This window comes from Ictidomys tridecemlineatus, chromosome 2 (genome assembly GCF_052094955.1).
Source record: "Ictidomys tridecemlineatus isolate mIctTri1 chromosome 2, mIctTri1.hap1, whole genome shotgun sequence".
Taxonomy (NCBI): Eukaryota; Metazoa; Chordata; class Mammalia; order Rodentia; family Sciuridae; genus Ictidomys; species Ictidomys tridecemlineatus.
The window spans coordinates 60,538,362-60,562,653 of record NC_135478.1 but is presented as its reverse complement, the minus strand read 5'-3'; the positions used below and the strand labels follow the sequence as shown (position 1 = coordinate 60,562,653).

The 24,292-nt window shown below is 32.5% G+C and overlaps 1 long non-coding RNA gene across 1 annotated transcript in view; it reads left to right on the top strand.

Annotated features, from left to right (window-relative positions):
- The first annotated feature begins 5,560 nt into the window (after positions 1–5,560).
- The window catches only part of LOC144375098 (uncharacterized), a 38,210-nt gene continuing 19,478 nt past the window's right edge, over positions 5,561–24,292 (top strand). The window contains exon 1 of the long non-coding RNA XR_013434535.1: positions 5,561–5,695. This is a non-coding gene — a long non-coding RNA (uncharacterized LOC144375098). The remainder of the gene's footprint in view (positions 5,696–24,292) is intronic.

Below are 24,292 nucleotides of genomic sequence, written 5' to 3'. Positions count from 1 at the left end.
CCCTGCAACTGCAGGCAGCTGCAAATTGAAGGAGAGCAGCATTTTACCACTTAACAAATTGCTGGTGACTCACTTGGCCAGATGTGTTTTTGAGATCCTCCGCCTTTCACAGTCTGCACAGTATAAAAAGAATGATATCTTAGATGGTAAATCAAGCCTTAAATTATTTGAAGACCCATTACTAGTACTAAATCCTCAACATGTGAGTGGGTTTTAATAACCTAAGTTGCAAGTTTCATGAGTTAGTATTTATGTTTCAGAGAAAATTATTTTCCCAGAGAAGTGTCATACTTAACTTTAGGAAACAGAGAAGTTAAGGTCAACAGGTGAAACACCTGTACAGTTATTATGGGAATATCTCATGCTACTATTTATATTTTAAGTCATTACATCTCATAGGTCAATGGTACTCTTTAGCATTTTAACTGTTCAACAAGTTTTGTTTCATGCTGTTTTCAGAACACTAGGGAATCCTGATTGGCTGGCAAATAAGTTAATTTTCCATCCTGGTGGAATTTTTACTATAATAGTTTCAACAGGAACATTTTTTTTTTACCTTTAGGATCACTGTTTAAACATATTGGCAAGAATGTGACAATGATTAATATTACACAACTGTCAGCTTGTCATGTTTACAAATGGATACCCACAACATATCATTCAGATTTATAGTATAAATCATTATAGTTACTTAATTTACTATTCATATTTGTTTATTTTTCATAATAACTTCCCAAAGTCCTAAAAGATATGATTGCTTTAATCTCGATAGATGTAGAATTTCTATGTATAAGAGTCAGCAAAACTTTCTAACTGTATTGGCCATAAGTAGTGGGATTAAGTAGATTTTAAAGAAAGAATCATGTTGTAGCTCAGCAGTAGAGTGCTCACCTAACACATGTGAGACTCAGGACCACATAAAAATAAATAAATAAAATAAAGGTATTGTATCCAACTATAAAAAAAAGAATATATTAAAAAACAAAATCATGTTTTATAACCTTATACACAATTCTTAGAGTTCATCCTGTTATGCTTCTTTAAAAATGCTGGATTTCAAACACTTTACAGCATTTTCAAATGTGAATTCAATAAATGTGGGAAGCCACTTAGTCTGTCTCTAAATTGACTCTATCAGAAAGTGGTTCAAATGTCACTAATTATTTTATAGGAATAATCATGTTGTAGCTTTAAGCAAACATAAGCTTTCGTCTACTTTAAGACTGGAGTGCCAGGATGAAAATAAAGACTCTTCTGCTGAAATACAGATGATTGAGTTACGTTTAACAAGATGCAGGATGTGGCACTTCAGCTATCTAACAGTGGTGGGCTGTTTGCCACCCCAGAAGCAAGATCCTGTTTCCTCTGTCTTGTGCAATTTCAGAAAACTTCTTAAAAATTACATGATTGACACTGTGGCATTCTTTCCATTCTCCTGTACTTAAATGTTAATATCGCTACAATAAGCATATACTTTTACAGTATTAGAAAAGCAAAAATAAGCCAACCTTTTACTTTTGAGAGTTTTTAAAAGGTCATACTAGGATGGTCTTTTATTTTCTCTGAAGGTTTATCCCTTACTGCTGTTGCTTCTCTAATTCTATGTTTCCATCCTATAGATCTTTCTCCTTCAACTGTAAAAGTGAGTGACTAGATACAGTAAAGACATAGTAGTATGAATTTTTCTATGTATGACATAGTGAGTCATACATAGAAAATAAATATTATAGTAAATAGATCCTTCTAATTTGGTTATCTATTTATTCAGTTCTTTGTGGTTTTGCAAAATCTTTTATCCTAACTGCAAACACCCCAATACTCTATGAACTATGAGTTAAATTTCTATCCACATACACTGTGTTTTGAGTATATTTATATGTGCTGACTCTGTTGGCAAAGTGTACATTTCATGAGTATATTTGTCTTGTGGCACCACTTTAATGAAAGGACCTTTTCAGTTTTAAGCATTATATGAACTAATTCCTGTGAGGTTTCTAGGACAATTCCTTTCACACAATGGTCTTCAATAAATGCAACTGAATAACTTCCTGACTATTATCAGGAATTTCCTGGGAGATACAGGATGGGGGTTGCATCAAGACACAAAACTGGTTGTTAAAACTGTTAAAGTCAGATGAAGAGGAAAAAAAAAAACGGGGAAGATTTTCACAAAAATTCCATCTTTTCTGTTAAAACCTGGTTTGAAGTATTCTATGTATTCCTGAAATTACTAAGATCACCTTAAAAAACAAATTAGAGAATTCCAAACTCTGGTCAAAGACCATTTGATCACTTAAAAAAAATGGCTATGTTTAAACACTGTGTTGAACTGAAGAAATTACCATGTTCTACCATGTTCTATTTTGGGATGTATAGAAAAGTCATTTTTAGTAAGGTGATGAAATATCCTTAAATAATAGAATTTCATTAGGAATAGGTTTCACATAAATGACTTTCATTTTGCCTAATGCTCTGAACCATAAGCTAAAAATCAGGTGTTATAAACTTTAAGAAGTAAGTCATTTTTCTGTCTAAGTAGGTGTGGGAAAAATGTGTCTCCCATTTCCCAGGAGGTCAGTGGGGCTGTTGGTATAGAAGGTAGGTTTCCTTCTACTTGCTCTACCATAAAGGAACATTGCAAGGCAAGAATAGGTTGTGTATGTAACAAGGACCTTAAAACACTGCAACAGTGAACAGATTGTAGTTACCTGAATGTTTTTACTCCCAGGATTATAAAACATTTCAGTGTTATATATTTTATATGTGTATGTATATATATACATACACACACACACACACACACACACACACACATATATATATATATATATATACACACACACACACACACACACACATATTCTTGTAAGGCTGCATATTTATACATGCATATATGTTGTGTGTGTGCATATATACATATATGCATGCACATACAATTATTGACACATACTGGCAAACATTATATACTCACAAATGTATACACTAAATGTGATTTAAAAAGTAATTGTTGAAGATTTCACTGTGTACAAACATAGATAAAAGATAAATACTATGCTAACAATGTAAGAATTCAAACACAAATGAGGATTTGCAATTGAATGGGAGAAGCAAAGTAAGATTAGACTTTTAGAAGTACACAGCAAAAATCTTTTTAATACCATTCAAATATAAACTTAAAAACACAGACAGCAGATAACTACTCTTGTCTTTCTGCAGTATTTAGTTAAATTGAGGTAGTTTCCAACACTGTGCCATAAAATATTTCTCTCCTCCCTCAAACAATACAAATTCACATGTGATTTTTGGCATCTTAAGTATAAGTGGAACACTTGGCTTTGACCCATTTCCTTATTCAGAAGAATTACTCTCAGATTTCAGACTTGAAAAAGTGATAAAGGCTATTTTCAGAAATCAGACTCTCAGGATATAGAAAACTGCAGGTTTCTTATTACTGCACTACAAATTCATGTAGAGGTGAACACCATCACTTGAGTCATTATGAGAAATAGATACTATATATTTTAATGCTCTAAAAATAATACAACTACCTAAAAAGTATATATTTTTACGGCTAATGGGCTAGTAGACTATTTATGAATTCATTCACTTTTAAGTGTCAAGAAAATTTGTGACTAACATTTGCATTTAAAATTTTTGTTTTCCTTCATCTGTTTAATTTTATCTATACTGGAGATGACACCACTTTTCAGACCTCCATTTTGTTACATAGATAAAATCTGAAATGAAATTGCAAAGCAGAGAAGAACATTCTGTAACAACTTTTTAGTCATTTACTATTTTTTGAAATGAGCCTTTGACACTTAGTGGTCCAAATAACAAAAGGATTATACTATTCAACTAGCTCATGTTGTGAGATGTGTGTGTGTTTGTGTGTGTGTGTGTGTGTAGGGTCATGTTTAACCTAAGTGGATAGATTACATTATTAAATAACCAATACAGAACTGTGTGATGAAAAACACCCAACTTGAGTGCTATTTGTAGCTTAGCTGTTAATCAGTTTTGTGTATTAAGTTTCTTGGGGGGTCTCAATATTCTCTGTAGATAAATTAGTTGAACCAGATGAACTTTATCTTTGATTCCCTCTAGTGCTGAAAATGTTATAATACATATTTCCCATCTATGCTATAAAACTTATCACTTAAAATATTAGCTACATATTTAATTTTTTTGTTAGAAATAATATTCATACCATTCCATGCAAGACAGTAATTTCCACTGTGGAACAAAATGTTAAGCTCATTTATAATACTATGCATTCAAAATACTTAATACTCTCTATGACAGCTCTACCATCAAAATACCAATTTGTTAAATAAAAATATTTATGATATGCCTTCTACACTAGACTCTGAAGTAGGAACCTGGGATAAAAGTCACATTATATGGTTTGGACATTGAAAGTAACTAGTATGATGGAGAGGAATTTGGGTGAAGTTAAGATTTCTAAGTGTGTTTATCAAACCTGTCATTCTGAGAAGAGTTAAGTTTCCTCTTCTAAGACAGTTAATAGATAATGCATATTTTCAATTTACATTTTTTCATTTGATTACAGTAAAATATACATTTGGTGGCAAGGAAAACAATTATTGATAATAATTCAACTTACCACAGTGACTATTATTTTCACACACTGGAATCATATCCAAACACTGAGCTAATTACCATGGGAAGGAAATAAATGAATAAAATGGATTGTTGCTCTTGAGGAAGTCCCAGTCTAGTGAAAGTAAGAGTTAAATAATAAGAAAATATAGCACTCCAGTTGCTTAGATAACACAAATGATAGGCATTCAGCCCAACTGGGGTTTTATAGGAGGCTTCCTGTGGGAGATGATGCCTGAGCTGAGTCTTAAATGATGAGTAGGAGCAGGTGAAGAAAGATGAGCAGGTCATACCCGGGCTTCAACCAAAGTACAAAGCCAGAAAATAAGAGAGTGTGTGTGAGTGCAGGAAATGGGAGCAATCTTGTCAATAAAAGGGTGTAAATTGCAAAGAGAAGAAAGAAAGGAGAGATCAGCAGGAGCCAAATCATAAAGCATCTATAAGGTCATGCTTGTAATTCTAATATAGGCGATGAAATACTACGGAAGGATTTTAAAGAGGAGAATACCACAGGAAGATTTGCTTTTGTGATAAATGAGTCCTGTTACAGTGTGGAGAAAAAAAACATGGAGCTAGGGAGGCCAGCCAGGCTTTATTTTAATGATCTGGAACAGAGATAACTAAAGCCCCAATCATGGTAGTGAAATAAGAAAAGACAAAAAGACATATTTGAGAATTATAAAAGAGACAAAATCTACTACTTTGGGGGAAAGGTTGGATAAAGAGAAGAATGGAAAAGTAGGATTTTATAGTATTTCTCCCATGATCATGGCACAGATGGATAGACCCATTAACTGATGCCAACAAGAGAAGATGAGGAGCAGATAAGCCTCATCAGAGAAAGGAGTTCAATTTTGAACTTGTTTATTTTGAAAAGACTACCAAGTAGTATTTTAGGTACAAGTCAGCAGTTCAGTAAATTAGTTTGAAGCTCAAATGCTAGAGGCAGAAATAGGAATGTATGTGGGAGTTAAGATTAATAGAGAAAAAGTTGGCTGATGAGAGAACTCTGGATCGCAGTGAAGAACAGGTAGAAGAAGAGAACCCCAAACAGGAATATGAGATGAGCCAGGTAAGGACTGGAAGAACTAACCTCACAGAAAAGGGGGTAGAAACTTTTAAAGAGGTCTGTCAAATGGGAAGACATGGGGCTGCATTTATGATTTGAAGTAGGAGGAACTCTATGTAAGATAGAGTCTATGGTGGGAAGAGAAGACAAATTGTAGTGAATTAGGGAGACCAGATACGTGATTTTAAAAAATTAATTATTAGCTGATATTGGCTAATCAGCTCTGTCCCATTTTCAAATATGAAATGAGAATGTGATTTAAAATCAATTTCATCTTAGATGTTTGAATTACAGGAAAAATTGAGGGATTTACTCGGAAAATGGTTACCATCTACAACATATAACAGATTTTACATCTATCATTACCACACTGGAGAAATTAATTATTTTTTCCAAATGATTGGATTTAATTTATTTCTCTGTTTTTCTCCAAGTGTTTCCAAGACTCCTTGCAGAAATTGATTCACTGATCACAATGTAATATTATACCCTTAGCTTTTACAGTGGGTTGATGTAACAAATGATCTTTTGAAAAATATTCACAACGTCTGCAAAACTACTATTCATTATAGTAGTCAACATCTCAAATAATGATACACATGGTGAATTCCTCATAGAATTTAGTGACAGGAAAGATTTTCTGTAATGTTGAACTGATAAACTCCATTTTATCAGTTAATGGAAGTGCATTTCTTTTTTAACCTTGGCAGAGGAGAAATTTAAAATGAAATCTAATGCTCATGTGTGGAAACCACCTTTATAAATTTCCTAGTTTGTGCCTACCAATTATATTTTCCTTCCTTGTATGAGTTTCCTCACTCTACAGTATTTTCCTTATGGGTGTATGCTCATATGCATGTGTATTTACCAAAGTAACCATCAAATTCTATTAAGAATACGAAGTTCAATAAACAGTAGCAATAAAAAATAGTAATAAAGTATTTGATCAATATTGTATTTTATTTACCCTTCATTGCTTTTGAAGCTCTCTTTTCCCTCTCACACAAACCTAGTCATGTACTGTTTAGGGGAAAAAAAGTGATAATTTCTGTGGAATAACTTTTAAGATAATTTTTTTTTATATTTGAATTTTCTCAGCTACTATATTCTTTCTCCACACATTTAATACTAAGGAAAGAGATGCAGTAGAATTTAATGCAGCTTGAAAAGCTTTTATAATTTATTATGTTTTTGCTAATATTTAAATATAATTCTGAGTCTAGTACTAATTAATGTATACATTGGTGATAATTTTTTAATAATACATTTAGCTGCCTTGAGGACTGCTTAAGGTTGTATCCTAATTCAGACTGATTCTATGACATTATCTTTTAATAACATGCTTTTTGTGCAAGCTGCCCTTAATGCCTCATATTCCTTAAACAAAAATTCTGAAGAGCACTGTGAAAAGTGGCAGGTGCAAATAAAGGATTACAAATTTCATCCAATGTAATGGAAAGTTTATAGTTGAGTATAGGTGTAACAATTATAGAAGTGATTTGATTTGGGGAACTAGCAAAAACTGCTTCATTTTACAGATCCTAATATATTCTTCTTAAATACACCCCTTCCCATCTTTAATGACTCATCTCAAATGTTACTTTCTCTTTGAATCCTTCCCCCTAACTCTAGGCAGTTGTGCCCCTTTATGCATTCCTAACCATCAGTCTTTAGCAATTATAATGGAATCTCAAAATATATTGCAATAGTGTTTGAAGATCAGCTTCTTTCCTCTTTTCACCAGGACAACTTGTACCTTCCTTGTCTTTTTAATGTAAGGAATAAGCATAACACTAGACATACGATAGGAATAATGGGACATCACTCTGGATTTTAGATATTTCAATTTTTAAATATTCAAGATGATTATAAAATTTGCAGTGACATTTCTAATGATGGCATGAGGTAGCAAGAAAGAGTCCTAGCAAAAATTTGAAAAGTTGGGAAATAAACCTGGTACAAACTCAACTTTAAATCAATAAACTGCTCTGGAGTAGTTATATCAAATCCCTCCAGTAGATCAAATTTATCCCAGAAGAAAATGATGTGAACTGAATCTACCCAGCTATATGAACATAGTGAACATAAATATGTGTAAATCACAAGGAGATAGTGCAGATAGTGCAGCAATGGTGGTGGCACCAAGAGAAAAGACCCAGGGCCAGCTCTTGGCAATACATAGGCCCTAGATCTCTCCTTGATTTTCGTTTCTCTAAAGGGGAGTTTGTTCCAACTCCATGAAAGAAATAGGGGAATTAGGCTTTGTGCTTTGACATGATGCTTATCAACATCTAAGGATGTTATTTATATTGTTTTGGCTCTAAGTAGTCTGCTTAAAAGTTTAGAATGTGATTGTCATGAAAATAGGCATATTATGGGTTATGTAGCATTTAACTTTTACATTGCACCTTAATAATAATAAACATTTCAATTCATTATACAATAATAATAGTTTCCAGTGCCTATGATAGACCAGGTACTCTTTCATACAGTTACCTCAATCCTCACAGTACTTTGCAAAGAAGAATGTTTCTCCCCATTTTGCCAATAAAGAAACTAAGACTAATATAAGTAATTTTATATCTTCTGATGAAGCTCATATTGCATTTCTAATCTTTCCTCTGTATTTTTACAACTTGATTGGACTTATATTGGTACAAACAGTCATGGTTTAACATGACTGTATAACATGATGTCAATATTAGAGACATATATAGGACTATGTTTATAAAAATTCAATCTCATTGTGAAACTGGGTCAAATATGCCTCCAGCACTGTCATTCTTCCAAACATATTTACTAAACTAAAATGATAGTTACTGATAAATCTCAAATGGTGAGAGAACATTTTATTCAAATGGAATAGGTGAACATATCTCCTCTTCTCAGCTCTAAAATATTTCTGGGTAGAAACTCTAAGCTCTGCACACTTGGATTTTAATAGTCAGAAGGCCAAGAGTTGCTATTCTTCCTGCTGGACCTGTTCTTAACCCAGAGAGCTCTCATTGCTCATTGCCTTAACTCTTTTATGAATCTACACAAAGGTTGAATGAGGTTACATTCCTACTAACAACACAATTTAAAACGCTATCCCTTATTTTTTTCTTTAACTGTATTTTTCCTCATAGTCTTTTTTACTATAGGCCATATTATACATCTTATTTATGTGGGATCTGCTTTCCCTATACTTAGTCTGCTTTATTTTGTATCACCAGGCATCAATAAATATTTATCAAATGAATGAATTCATAGCATAACAGAGGTACAACTGAAAATTAATGGATCCATTTTATGGACTCTGAAACAAGTATATTTTTCTAATGTTATATAGAAAACATGCAATCTTTTTAATAAGGCCAGTTCCACATGCAGTACACACAGATATACAGATGAACAATTAAGTATTAGTATAAGTTCATTAAAAATATATTTATGAAGGATGATCCTTTTTTACCTTTATTTACAAGTGAATCATCTGGTATTGAAACAAACAAACAAAATCCAACCTTGAGATTTGTTTTCTAGATATTAGAGCAGTTGGAAAAATAGGTCTTTGCATTTAAGTATCAAGAACCTATAGGAATTCATTTTTAAAGTATTTCTTCAAAGCCTGATCTTTTCTCCAACTGGAATTATACTGACATGTTTTTGTTGTCATTGCTTTTGTTGTTTAGACAAAGTAGCACAATAGGAGACTAACTGCAAGTTATGTCACTGAGAATGAGAAAGAAACTGTGCCACAGTCATGCCTCTGAGTCATGCTAGGCAGAATGACAAATGGACGATGATGTACGTAATGACATGGGAGTCTTTGGCTTTGCACAGAGGTCCATAAATATTTTGCACATGCTTGGAATACATGGACGTCCAGTTGACAGACTCTCCAAGAAAATTCTAAAATTAGATACCAGATCTAAATTGGTATGAGGAATTTAATGAAAAGGGATGTCTTCTGAGGCTTTTAGGTCATCACACAAAGTGGTCTTCATTGTGTTTTATTTAGCAGTGACTTGCAAGCCATTTTGGAAAAATAATGTACAAAGAACAAAACATTAAGACATTGATTCACTTTCCCCCATATTGCAATCAGTTTGAATAACAGCGGATATGCGATTCATGCTAATTGTGCCAAAACAGCAGCAGCATGAATGCTAAATTATTCATCATGTTCACAAACTGTCAAATGGGGCAAATAGCCAACTATTCAAAATAATTGCAAAAAGATTGGCACAGCTGTAATGTGTTTTCAGAGTGTATTCCATATCCTCCTGAAACCAATGTTCAATGCAAAAAGGAAAGCCTCTCTTTGATAGACTCAGAGAGGGAATTTAGAATTCATTCATAAGTATTTCAAGCAAAAACTAATTAATTCATTTGTACTGTAATTTCCTCCTCTCCAATAAATTAAAAATATCAAAATATTTCCAGATTAGGAGAAATCAGTAATAAAAATGAATGCCCAAATATATGTTGATGATGCGTTGAGATGTGCTTTGCAAAGTCATTTCTAAATTGCAGTCCTGTCTATTTTTAAACTAATGAATACACTTGACCTTATATAAAACATCTTGAAACTTCTACTAGCTGAAAAAATTTCATAGAAATAACTTCAAATTAGTTCTTATCCATTTGTGCTATGCAAATAGTTTACATTACAAATACTCAATACATTTATAAAATTAGCTAAATTTTGTTATAATATGGCTTGCTAAATCTACCATGTGCTACAGTTTTTAATTGGGCTACATTTTTAAAGATGAGGGGGAGAATAGGGAGATGAAAAGAGAGAAGCACAGAAGGGAAGGAGGGAGGAAATAAAGTCAACTCAAAGTTTAAAATTTCTGTTTAAAAATATCTTTCTCTGGAACATTGCATGTATCTTTTAACCTTTTAAAGCACCCATTCTCTTTAGTAAGCACAGAACTATGAATAAATCCACACCTAGTCTTACAATTTAAAACAAAATTCTACTAGCTGCAAAAATTTCATAGAAATAACTTCAAATTAGTTCTTATCCATTTATGCTATGCAGATAGTTTACATTACAAATACTCAATACATTTATAAAATTAGCCATATAAAGATCTTTTGAAATTTTCTGAAGATTTCATAGGATAATAAAGGAATATTTAATTAATGATAACAGAAAACCAAGAAAATATAATTAATATAATTTTTATGTAGTATATTGGTAGATCACAAAAAGAAATTTAGGTTTAAAAGTTAGAAATATGCTTGGGGCTGGGGTGGGGCCTCAGCAGTAGAGCACTCGTCTTGCATGTGTGAGGCCCTGGGTTCGATCCTTAGCACCACAAAAATAAAATAAAAAGGTATTGTGTCCACCAACTACTAAGAAAATATTTTAGAAAAGGTTAAAAATATGCTAATGATGAAAATATAATAATTTTGTATAAACAGAACAAAGGGTTTGTTTAGAGGGAAATTTTGCCCTTACCCAAACTCTGAGGTTCTTAGGAGTTTTTATTGAAGGTTATGCTTCCAATCATTATTATTAAAGAATCTTATCCAATGCTATTGCAATAATTGTACATTTTCCAGTAGCAATATATCAAGTTCTATCTTTGTCTTAATATTAATAAATAAGATAAGCATAGTTCATCATTAAAATAAGTTTAGATAGTTGTATATATGTTCATAAAGTTGGGAAATAGGCAATATTTTGTCATATATCAAGTTAGAAAAACATTTTTCTGACAACATATTAATTGTCTTTTATTTCTATTTCAAAATTTACAGGTATTATTTTTATTTGTTCTAATAGTTATACATGACAGTAGAATGCATTTTGACTCATCATACATAAATGGAATATAACTTCCCATTCTTTTGGTTGTACATGTCGTATTTGACAAAAATTTTACTTGATGGTAAAAACTTCTGAAATATTGCACTTGTGTAATAGACTTTCAAGTGAAATATATATTTCATTTGTAAATTCTTTACATTTGAAATCCTTATAATTTAAAAAAGTTCTGATACGATACCTTGATCTATAAGTAATATCTTTTGTTTGTACTGAGAAGAATTTTTAATACTAAAAATGAGTAGTAAATTTAAGATGTTTATCCCAACAACTAAATTATGACTATTACTTCAGTCTAGAAAGCTATGTGAAGAGAATTAGAATTCATGTGAGATTATATAATCAAAATTCATACAGAATTGGTCATCCCATCTATACTCAGATAAGCTAAGAATTATTCTAAAGCAATTGCTAGTTTCCTTTCTCTAATACAAAATCATTTTCAAGAGATAACATCAGGAAAATTGCTTAACATGAAAGAGAGAAATCATTTAACACTTTATAACTTTGAGACTATATAGTTTCTAGATATTTTTAGAAACATCAAAATGAATATCAAAAACTCCAATTCTGCTAGTTATTTTGTGGTCTTAGTAATGATATTCAACTTAAATATATGCTATTCAGTTGAACTCATTAAATAACAAATGAATTTTTATAGAGAAATAAGGCATTGATAATGTATATGTGGAACTCAACAGTGTGAAATAGAAATGTCACATTTAGCCGGGTCTTCCTTCCTCTGACTTATACCTCTACTTTTTCCTCAGAGGAACCAACTGTATTCTTAAGAGGCAAAGACATATTTTATATTTAACCTCCCTATCACATTACTTTGTGCCCACCTATCTTCAGTTATGTTAAGGTCATGCCTTATTCAAGATCCCCCACAAGAAATTGAACTAAATCTTGACCAAAGTAGGCTAATATAAATAGGATTTATTTACATACTCAGTATTTACAAAAATATATTGGTATGGAGGATCTACCAAGCACTCATTTTCCTTCTCAAGGAGGATGAATCTATATAATCCCTTCCCTTTTGGATTTTAGTAATGACTCCATATTACTAGCAGAAGATTAATCATCAAGTGAGAGTAATATCTGATTAAAATCATCTTCAACAAAAACATAAAGGATCTTTTCTAAAAATATTTAAATCATTATTTATCTGTAGTCTCTACATAGTTAATCATTTTATTTAGAAGTGAAGTAAGAAGGGATGGGATCAAAGAAGGGATGTCTTGGGCCTGGGGGCTGTGGCTCAGTGGTAGTGCACTTGCCTGGCATGTGTGAGGAACTGAGTTCAACTCTCAACACCATATAAAAATAAATAAATAAAATTAAGGTCCATCAACAACTAAAAAAAAAATTAAAAAATAAAAGATGGAATGTCTTCATGGATGTCTAACACAGGTGCCCCAAACTAGTTCTCAGTATGGTATATAGAATGGATAAGGAGTTATATAGATACTCAAAAAATTCTAAGCATGATAATCATAGCACATACATAAGCCTGTGAGGAACTGACTTAAACTTCCTGAGGAACATTGCTTCAATATGTGTACCAATGCCATAAAGCTCTGCTATTATGATATAATTCTCTATAGTATTACTTACTAATGCAATCCAGTCAATGCTGTCAAAATTCACTTTTCCACCTCTGAAAAACTCTCAAGATATCAAGAATTACATGTATAAAAATGAGATTTTCATTATCATTGGTTTTGATTTTATGCCCCATTTTATTCAATGATAAAGTAATCAAACAATACTTAAAGTTTATAAATAGTGATAGTTTTTAAGTTTTATACCTGTGATACTAACTTCTAAGCTATAAATATCATATCCTATCTTCAGATTTTCTTACACCTACGGGTAAAGAAGGGCATGGACACCAACAATAAATATCTAGATGAATGTCAGGTTATCAAGATTTTTCTTTTGTATACCAAAGTAAAGGTGTGGAAAACAGAACACAGAACATATCAAAGCATGTCAATCCATTAGTATTAAGATAATGAGCAAATAAGATCAGAACTCGCAAAAATCCACAAACAACATGTATAGTCCATATTGACAGGTAAATTTGGTATAACAGGGAGAGAGATGAAACTCACAGTTTCTGACAAAGAATCTTAAGGAATTAGTTATATATTTTGTTTTAAAACTTAATATAAACTATGAATGTAGTATACATTTTCCAAAAGAATAATACATAAGTTTTATATAAGCAGTAGTGATTTTCAAGTGCATTATTTTTTTTCAGAATAAACAGATTTGTTGATCCTAAATTAAAATTGTTGCTTATTCATTTGTCCATGTCTAAGACACGCAACACCTGTAGTAGAGTAATGGTCCTCAAAATTGGTGGAGTTAGTATCACTGGGAAAGCTTGTTCAAAATACAAATATATAGAAATTACTCCATTTTTCTGATTCAGCATTCAAAGGTGTGGGGCACAATTAACATTGTTTGTGGTAAGTTCTTCAAATAATTTTTATGCCAGAGACAAATGTTTAGTCAATTAAGAATGCTTCTGAATATATCTTCTAATTATAAAAAATTATTTCTAAACATATTATAAAACAAGTTTTTATACATGAACATGTTGTGTCTGTATATATGTTAGTCAATTGCTTTCTCTTCTACTCACCCATATAACACAGGCTCTTTGAAGGCGAATACTTTATAAGTATGTGAAAAAATAAGGCTTTAACATATGAAACCAATATGGAGCTAAAGGTAATAAAATTAACATGCCATCTAGGGAATTTCAGCTATCATGAACTTTAGGAAAGATAAGATGATATGAGAGTCTAGGAATAAAATATAAATCTTATCTTAACTGAACCCAGTTGTGATCTCACCAGCAGAAAATGGTGAGACTTGTATTATATGCTCCAGTTGAAATAAATATCTGGATATACATAAGGCTAATTACAAAGTAAATTTTTTTCAAAAGCAAGGAATAATGTATGTGTATAAAAGTTCATGATTAAAAAAGCCTTAAAAAGTGTTGGTAGAAATATATTAAAAATAAAATGAGATAGAATAATCTCCCCCAAAATATACATTGTTCAAATGTTAAGGAGAAACAAAATGGATTACCATTTTTTTTCACACAGTTCTCTCCATCTTTAACTCACTCATTCACTCAACATTTATTTTTTATTCTTCATGTTCTGTTTGACATTAATTTTAAAGAGAAAAACTTATATTAAATATATTATTGTAATTTTATAATTTAATATTTGTATTAAATTTATATTAAAATAGAGATAAGATCATTAATTTGATCTATGAATTAGGTCCCTAAATCAGATATTTCTTTTTTTCTTCAAATTCTGATGGCTTAACTAAAAAATCATGAATTCTATGTATAATTAATTTACAGAAGTAACTTAAATATTGCAGTACTAATCTTGTCCTATGACAGAAAAAATTTTTAGGTAATTTTCACAACTCCTAAAATACTCTGGATTTAGGGATTTGTAAGAAATTATCTGGTAAATATACAAAAGGGTAAGAGATCAGTTAATCTTTGCTCTATTTAGGTTTAAAAAATAAACAACACCATGATGAATAAGCATTGACACAGAGCTAAAACATTCCCATGAAAATATACATTATGAAAGTATACATATGCACAGTCCCTTAAAAAAGACCAAGTCCATTCTCCCTAACCCCTTCTACGATGGTATAGTAAGAGACAGATATTCAGGGCACCTTGAACACACTTTCAAATATCACTAATGAAATAATAGTATTGTCACCTCACCCACTGGGAGGTGGGTGTAACTTTAGGCATCTTCATTTGTCACTCTCCAATTGAATAATGCTCCTTTAGTACACAGACCATTCCCCCACAGCTGGTAGCTAGGCTCCTGGAAGTTAATTGAGACATTGGTTTCCCCTTGAACCTATGAGTGTTTGGGATTGTGAGCCATCAACACTGCATGTACTAAGGGGACAGTCCAAATCCATTATGAAAATAAGTTTAACCTGTTTCCTAGTCTACTTACCCATTTGTAATGGAACGTTAATTCTTTAAAAGGAACAATGTTGAGGGAAGAAATAAATCACATTGTATAGAATGAGAATAAGTTTCTTATAGGCCTAATAGGAAATACTTTAAAACAGTGCACATTGTGCTTCAAAGAGAAGTTTGAATTAATTTTTTTTTTATTAATAATCACTGATTTACAGTCAGGGATTTCTAACTATATCTTGTGAATTCTCAGTTTCAGATTTAATACAGTTCTAGAAACTCTTTGTACACATTTTGAAGAGAAATTGACGATGATCAAGAGATCTGAGTTTAGGGTCACAGTTCTGCACAGTAGAAACGGCATGTGATTAAGTGATTGAATATTTTACCACGTTTCATCCTGGGATGCCCCAGGTTTTTCTCAGAATAATGCATTCAGAGTTGTGGAGAGAAACTAAACATCCCCAAACAACCTGTATCTATTTGGAGAGAGCAAGGTTAGTTATTCCTTCTGAGTAGCCTATAAGAAAGTAAGGAAGAAGGTTTTGAAGGTTTGTTGTTCTATGATTGGTAAATTATTCCCTTCACAATTGAAAAGAATGAAGGCCAAAGAGACACAGGGGCTTCCACAAAAAGTCATGTGGTTCTGTTATCAATAAAGAGGTCGTTTTTAATGTTCTAGAGTTCGTGCATTGTATCCAGTGTGCTTAATGCTCCAAACACACACCTTAGCATCTAAACAGAACCCTGAGTGCCAGGGTAAACATCCTAGATGCACAGTGACATTTGAGCAGTGAGTAGGCTCCACTGTGTGAAGAGCTTCAGATACTTCCTGTAGGACACAGACATAATAGTGTAGACAACTTTAAAGCAGCTGGAGTGGGATAATCGAAGAAAGTGGGAAAAGTAAGATAACCTGCTGTCTACTTTACAAGCAGTTGCATGAAGATTAATGGGCTAATTTCTGAGAAGCACTTAAACAGTCATGGATGCCAAGTTTAAACATTATTATTTATTAGTTGGCTATGTGGTAAATTTCCCCTGAGAGCATGACTGAAAGCCATGTAAAAATGTATCTTCTTATTCAATTTCAATATGCATATTATCCATAAGGTAGGTTTTAATTGTGTGAGATCATTTAGAGAGCTAGTAAATCATCTTGAAGTTAGCCTAACGGAAAAAATATGTATCTCCAAATACTGAAGAGTGTTCAGCATTCAAAAGATGAAGAATCAGAAATTAACCAATAAATGAGACATTCTGACAGAGTTGTCTCTGTCCCTAGAGAACAAGATTCAGGAGAGGGAACATAAATTCAGAATGGTGCTGTTGGGAACAGAAAAGGTGTCAGAAATCACACATTTTTCCATGGACTCCCCTATAAGAAAGTCTTTAAAGAAAATGTCTTTAAATGTACGAGCAGAGACCATAAAGTTTTACAAAAAACAGAAGTTGGGAGAACCCAGACTTGCAAACTTACACAGAAATTTTGAAGCACTTTAAAAATTTGTCTACAATAAAGTTACAAGGCATAGTACATGCAGATATGTGTTTTTATAGTAAAAATTACATCTATAACTTTTTTCAGTGTAGCCTGTTACCCACTAAAAGCCAAGATTTTTCAATATTTTTGTTATTTAAAATAAATGCAACTTTTTAAATGTCACACAGTAGTTGGACAAAGATTTATAGCCAACACTGTGGTGGTTAAAATATGTTAAAAAAAATCAAAGAGCCAAACATTTATTAAAATCAATGTAAAAAACATCAAAGAGCCAAACATTTAAAATCATTCTGCATAGTGTATACATAGGTATATTCTATGATGAATATCTGATACCTGCTCTTTAATAACCAATATTTGAAGCTAAAAGAAAGCAAGATAATATTGACATAAGGTTTTTTAAAAACATCCACTACAAATTATTTATCATTCTATTCCTAATGGCTGTGACATTTAGGAAATGAAGATTTATAGTCAGTTACCATTGTCTATAATTGTAGAGATGCCATTAAAATCCCTCTTTGCATTAAGTATGCCTCACCGATTCAACCCTCATTATTTGTTTAATGCTTGAGGTTTATTCTTTGTCAGATAGAGGGACAATGGAAATGAGAGCAGCTATCCTGTACAAGGTTAATTTGTGAATGATAAATGAGTGCTTTAGAATGAACTGCACAGGCTACAATTTAAACAAGTTTTGGCTGAAGACCAGTTTTCTCTGTCAGTTGAGATTTTATATTAAAAAAAAGAAAGGAGAAAACGTAACAGCACAGAAGAAAATACCAGTGATTACAAAGTCTTTTTCCAAGAACCTGCAGAGTTCTTTGGGATTATTTTTGGTTGCAGAGCACTCAGGATTTGTGATACTAACTTGGACCCAACAAGCATTTATTTGCTCCCTCATTTCTTGAAACAACAGCATAACCCAAAATACACTCTTTGCTTTAAGTATGTCTTATATAATGGTTGAAAAAATGAAATGCACTTCAGTTAAAGAGGTGCCTGGAAAAGTCATTCAGTCATCGTCTCAATTTATCCCACTGAAATCAAGGCTACTTTACCATTAATTTATTTTTACCCTTAAAAGTAGGACTTCTAAAGTCATGATTGTTTTTCCAATAACTCTAAGAAAACATCATAACATGCATTCTATTTAAAGGCATTAGTTCTGATACTTGGAGGATGGTGGTGAGTTACTTTTTTACTGCATAGGACCACCTGTGTGATGTGATTTGAATGGAATCCAAAGACCCCGCTTATGCAAATAATTCTACCACAGACTGCCATAGAAAACTTGCCTTCTTTTTCAGTTTGAAGTTCTCCTCACAAAGCAATTTTTCTCTTTCTGTTGTGCACACTGGTATGTGTGTTTGAGAAGGGTTCTCCTTCTATAAGAGGGGTAGTTGAAAGCTTCAACTGGATTGGTTTAAAAAAAGGTGGGGAGAATAGATATTGAGAGGTAAGAAAACCTCAGTTAAAATGTAAAAATTGTCTTTAGTGCTTCAATAAGGTCTTTTACTCTACCTGTATGGAAGGCAAGATATGGCTGGTATGTCTGGATGCAGATATGCCACAGGTGTGTGCTCTGAAATGAGTCAGTGAAGAAACCAGAGAACAGTGGTCTACCATGAGCTCACTGAATCTGGAATAAATGGAAGTCCAAATTATGGGCAGATTGGAAAATGTAGACTACAGTGAACATCTCACTAATGAGAAAATGGAAATAATTCTAACCATCCTTGGACCAAGATTTGGAGATCTTAAGGAGGCTCAAATACCATATACCATTAAACTTATATTGCTTATTATTGATTGATTGTGTCTACTAAGAAACTGAATTCATTTTCAGAAAATGCTATCATTGTTTATTTTAAAATGAACTATATATATGCTGGAGATTTTCTATTTGCTCCTCCAAATATCCTCTTCTTCTTGTCTACTCTTCTTTGTTTCCATATCCAGACTCTAGTGTCCTCTAGCTTCTATTTGGGATGTGTTAATGGGGATTAACAGCAGGAAATCAGAGCAGGTGAAAAAAGGATTTAATGGGCTGATGGCATTCTTCTGTCTCTTTTTCTAAGTTCTGTAAACAATTCCTCTCCTTCACTCACTTAAGTCCCATGGTTGGAAATGGTATCTTTTACTGGAGACCTAAAATTCAGCACTGTCTCTTGTAGTTTTCCTACTGCCTGTGTCAGTTTCCTAGAGTCCTTTTTAGTGAAACTTCCTTAAGGTACCCATTGTAAATGTGCCAGCTGCCTCCAGGACCTTCACTCTTAGGATATAGTTCATGTGCTGTTGATAGCTTACTTTTGTACTCACTGGATATATTCTCTTTCATATCAATTTTTAAAATCTTATTTTTAACTAGCAGCATAGGCACTCATGCTAAGTGGTGGATAAAATATGAATTTAGTTACAAAATTTGCTTTAAGATTCCGGATTAAATTTAGCTAAAACAAAACAAAACGAAAAATGAAAAGGTCTTAATATTTGTCTCAAGTTTCCTTTTGAGCAGTCTTATTTTCACTAGATAGTAAAAGCAATAAATAAATAAATAATAAGCTATATATTAGTCATGGACAATTGTAAATCATTTTTTTAAAGGAAGAAATTCACACAAAGGATTTCCTCTTGGTAATTTTTTTTAATAAAAAATAAAATATCATATAGCAGAATTTAATTTCTCAAATGGACTCTCCTAAAAATATTTTACTTTCTGGTGACTACCACAATGGAATCTTGTGTCTTTAATACATTTTCAGTGTCTTCTAGTCTTATATTTCTATGTTAATGTTAGTTCTTAGAGGAAGGTTTCCTGTGGAATAGAAATCATTATAAAAATTTCCCTGAGTTTTATAATATAAACTATCAGTTCCTGGCTCCTATAATGTACCTATGTAGACATTTTTAAATTTAAATTTTTTTCTTTATATTAATTTCTGGTATACCTCTTGATTCTTTTCTTTTGAGTCAAAAACCTGTCCAATGTCCTGATCTAAAGGAAAGATAAAAAAAGACAAACTCAGTGAAAAGCATTTTCCTTGCCCTCATGAATCCCCAGTTTTTTAAAGAAGGAATTCACTGGGACTCTCTCCAATCTTATCCTAACTTACTGCTTAACCCAGTTCCAGGCAATCAAGAGAATGATCGAATTAGGTCATTAAGGTCTCCTCATTTTTTTTCATTTGTCATCTTATTCAAATCTCTGGCATTTGAAATTTGGCCAATTGAAATTTCTACTTGAAGCTTCCCCTCTGTTATGGCATGCAGCTGCAACCAAACTCTTCATTTCCCAGATGGATACCTTACCATCAGCTTGGTTAACAGTCACTTTCTCTTAAATTGTCTTTCTTTATCAAGGGTTTATCCCTTTATCTTTTCTCTTTACAGCCTACCATTAAAAAAAACCAAAATCACTCCATTTTCATGGCTTCAATTATTAAATATATTTTGATATTTTTCATATCTATATTTCTAGCCTATAATTCTCCTTCAACCTCCTATCTTTTTTGCAGTCATATCTTTGTAAACACTCTGTGGAACTAAAATCTAATAAGGGCAAAGTTAGTTATTATTATCCCAAATAAACCATCCCTCCTTCATTTGTACTTTTCAATAATGAACATAATAGTCTTGAAATCTCAAAGTCAATCATTTCCTTTCATTTATCTTCCCTCATACATCTCCTAGCTTTATATGCTTATTTGTTGTTTTGTTATCTAATCAATTACCCTATTTTTCTGATTCATGCATCTCCTAGTTTTATTTGTTTATGTTTTTTTTCTTAATCAAATAAATTACCATATTTTTCTTTTTCCACTGTCTACACATGAATTGTCTAGTCCTATTTTTGTTCCTACTGCCATTTGCTTGCCTTGCTGTCTTTGTTTCTCTTGATTACAGTTTTGCAATAACCTCTCAAAACTTATAACCTTGAGTACACAGTGACCTAGTTAAAATGAAAATCACTCAGGTCATTCACTTACTCAGTCTTTTGATATCTTTCTTGACAATGTAGAAAGGCTTTCAATAATACAGTTCCTGTGTTTTTAAATTTATCACTTAACACCTCCCAGTTAGCAGTATATCTGGTATTCTAACATTTACAATTTATTCAATATCTTACAACATATATATATGCACACTCAAATCATTTTAGCTGGAGTACTATACCATTCTATTTCTGAGGAAGCTCTAATTATCATAGGTCAAAATTCTCTTCAGTTGATCCTGCTTCCTTGAACCCATCTCTGAGTCTCACAAACATAGTAAATAATGGCAACTTTAGTGTACTCACATACACTTTTTTCCAAATATCTCATTATAGTAAAATGGTTCATTTGCACATCTGTGTTTTAAATTATCCTATGACCTTCTTAACCACTGGGAATGTGCTTTAGTTGCCTTAATTTCTCAGTTCCTAGCATAGTGTCTGAATCATACAGAGTGGTCAATAAATATGTGTCCACCCACAAGGAATGAGTCTTGGAAAGAGAAAGACCTAGATGACAGTCTCATAATAGCACACCATGTAGGCCAGGAATAAGAATCCACGAGGCTAAACAGACAGAGACTGAGTCACCACTGAAAGGGAAAAAAAGATCAGAAGGGAGAGAAGAAGCTCTTTGAAGATAAATATTCTAAAAGTAGAAGCTATAAACAAGGTGTTAACCATATCTTGAAACTCCAAAGTAAGGTGAGATTACACTTTCCTATTTATTTTATTTTTTTTTAGAGAGAGACAGAGAGAGAATTTTTTAATATTTATTTTTCAGTTTTCGGTGGACACAATATCTTTGTTTTATTTTTATGTGGTGCTGAGGATAGAACCCAGTGCTCTGCACATGCCAGGCAAGCACGTTACCTCTTGTACCACATCCCCAGCCCTTTCTTTCCTATTTAATTTTTAAGAAGAGACCTAGCACACTATTAAAGAGATAATTCACTTGGTGCACCAGCCATTCTGGAGAAGGCTCTGAGGTGGAACAGCTATAGGTTTTTCTGTCTTGGGAAGTACAAACAAATGACTGATAAAATAATGATTCAAAGAAAGCTCACAGAGCTTTATGACAAAATTTTCTTTAAGTTAAAAGGTACTGCTTAAGAGGCTCATCAAATATGACAAAATATTTAATTCAATAGACATAATATTTTAAAACTTGTCTGTAACTACAAATATCTTATGAATTTGAAGAGAAATATGCACAGTTTTCCAAACATAAATTGAAAATACTATGGCCAAAATAACAGATTTTAAAGCATTTCTGGATGATAGATTATTCAATCACTCTCACACACACACATATACACAAACACATTCACACACCAATGAAAATGTAGACTATTTGATCAACAAAAGTAACAAGCTAGTACTCAACAACCAAAGAACACAACTATCCTTTTGTAAATAAAAGCAATGCTATCCTTTGGTTCTTAATTGTATTTCTTTTGATATAATCTTCTCTTCATTCTAAACCCAGCACCTAAATAAACACTGTATTCAACCTCAAAGAACTTTGACTTGTTTCTACTAATTTTCTTACAAAACTAACTTGGCATGTCTATTTTCATCAATTTCTTTGAAATGCCTCCAAGTTCTCTCTAAATGAAAAAGAATGCTTTACACAAACAGATTCTTATTTCACTGATATTCAGAAATCTTCACTCTTCTAGGTACTTTCCCTTTAGCACATTTTAGTCAGATTTTTCATTGCTGCAACCAAAAGACTCAACAAGAACAAGTTAGGAAGAAGTTTATTTGGGGGCTCATGGTTTCAAAGGTCTCAGTCCATATACAGTGGATTCCATTCCTCAAGGCCTGAGATGAGGTAGGACATCAGAAAGAAAGTGGCTCAGAAACCCCAAAGTCACACCCCCAATGACTTACCTCCTGTAGCTATAACCTACCTGCCTACAGTTACCACTCAATTAATCCCAATCAAAGGATTAATGCACTGATTGGGTTAAGCCTCTCATAACCCAATAATTTCACCTCCAAACTCTCTCACATTGCCTCACTCATGAGCTTTTGGGGAACACCTAATATCTAAACCATAAAAGAGCACCACCTCTCAGATTCTTTCTACCAGTCCAGCTAAGTGTCAGTTTTCTTAGTAGACAGACTATGTGGCATTTGGTATAATCAAGGCCCTTCTTTATGGGTACTGAGAAACAAATGATTGATTTAATAAAGAATATCATCTTAGCCCTGGGAAAATGACAAGTAGGTAAAATGGAATTGGTCTTTGGAGCTACTCTATTCCTTTTTTCAGTTATTTCAGTAACTTTGTAGGTTTTCCATATCCCATTGCTAACCAAGAGAAGTATTATGACCAAAGATAATAATCAATGTGACTTGGAATTTCTCAATCATGCCAAAGTACTTTCTATTGTTGTTTTTTTTTCCTGGCATGCTAATACATTCATTGGCCAAAACCAAATACCTTCTTGAATATTTTATTATCTTGAGTAAAACTTACGTTTTGATAAATATTCTTGCAAGAAGAAACACTCAACTCCATGTCCACAATCTACTTGTGATTTGACTAATTTTAACCTCTCTCTTCTTTATTTTTTCATCTCCTAAATGAACAAAGACCAAACCAAATGAAGAAAATGGTAGTGTATTCAATGGAATATTACTCAGCTTAAAAGAAGAATTAAATTACGGCATTTGCGGTAAATGGATGGAGTTGGAGAATATCATGATACGTGAAATAAGCTAATCCCCCCAAAACCAAAGGCTAAATGTTTTCACTAATATGCAGATGCTAACTCACAATGGGGGAGCACTAGATTAGATGGAGGGAAGTGAAAAAAGGAGAGAGGAAGAGTTATGGTAAGTGTGACAGAAGCAGCAAGGGAAATTCTGAAATGCTGCATCTTAGCAAGCTGTCAGAGAGCAAAGACAGGATTCTCCAGAAGATTAGGTGGAGGGAAGTGAAGAAAGGGAGATGATATGAGAATAGAAAGGATAGTAGAATGAAACAGACATTATTGCTTTATGTATATATGTGACTGCATGACCAATGTGATTCTACAACATGTATACTCAGAAAAAAGAGAAATTATATCCCATCTATGTATAATTTATCAAAGTGCATAAATGCAGTCTACTGTCATGTATAACTAATTAAAACAAAATTTATAAAAGAAAGAAAATAGTATTTACTTCATAGAGTTATTGTGCAGATTAAATGCATGTAGAATAGCTACCAAAAAATATTCTGTGTGGTAAATTTCATGACAAATTCACAAGTGTGTAGTTTTTGCACATAA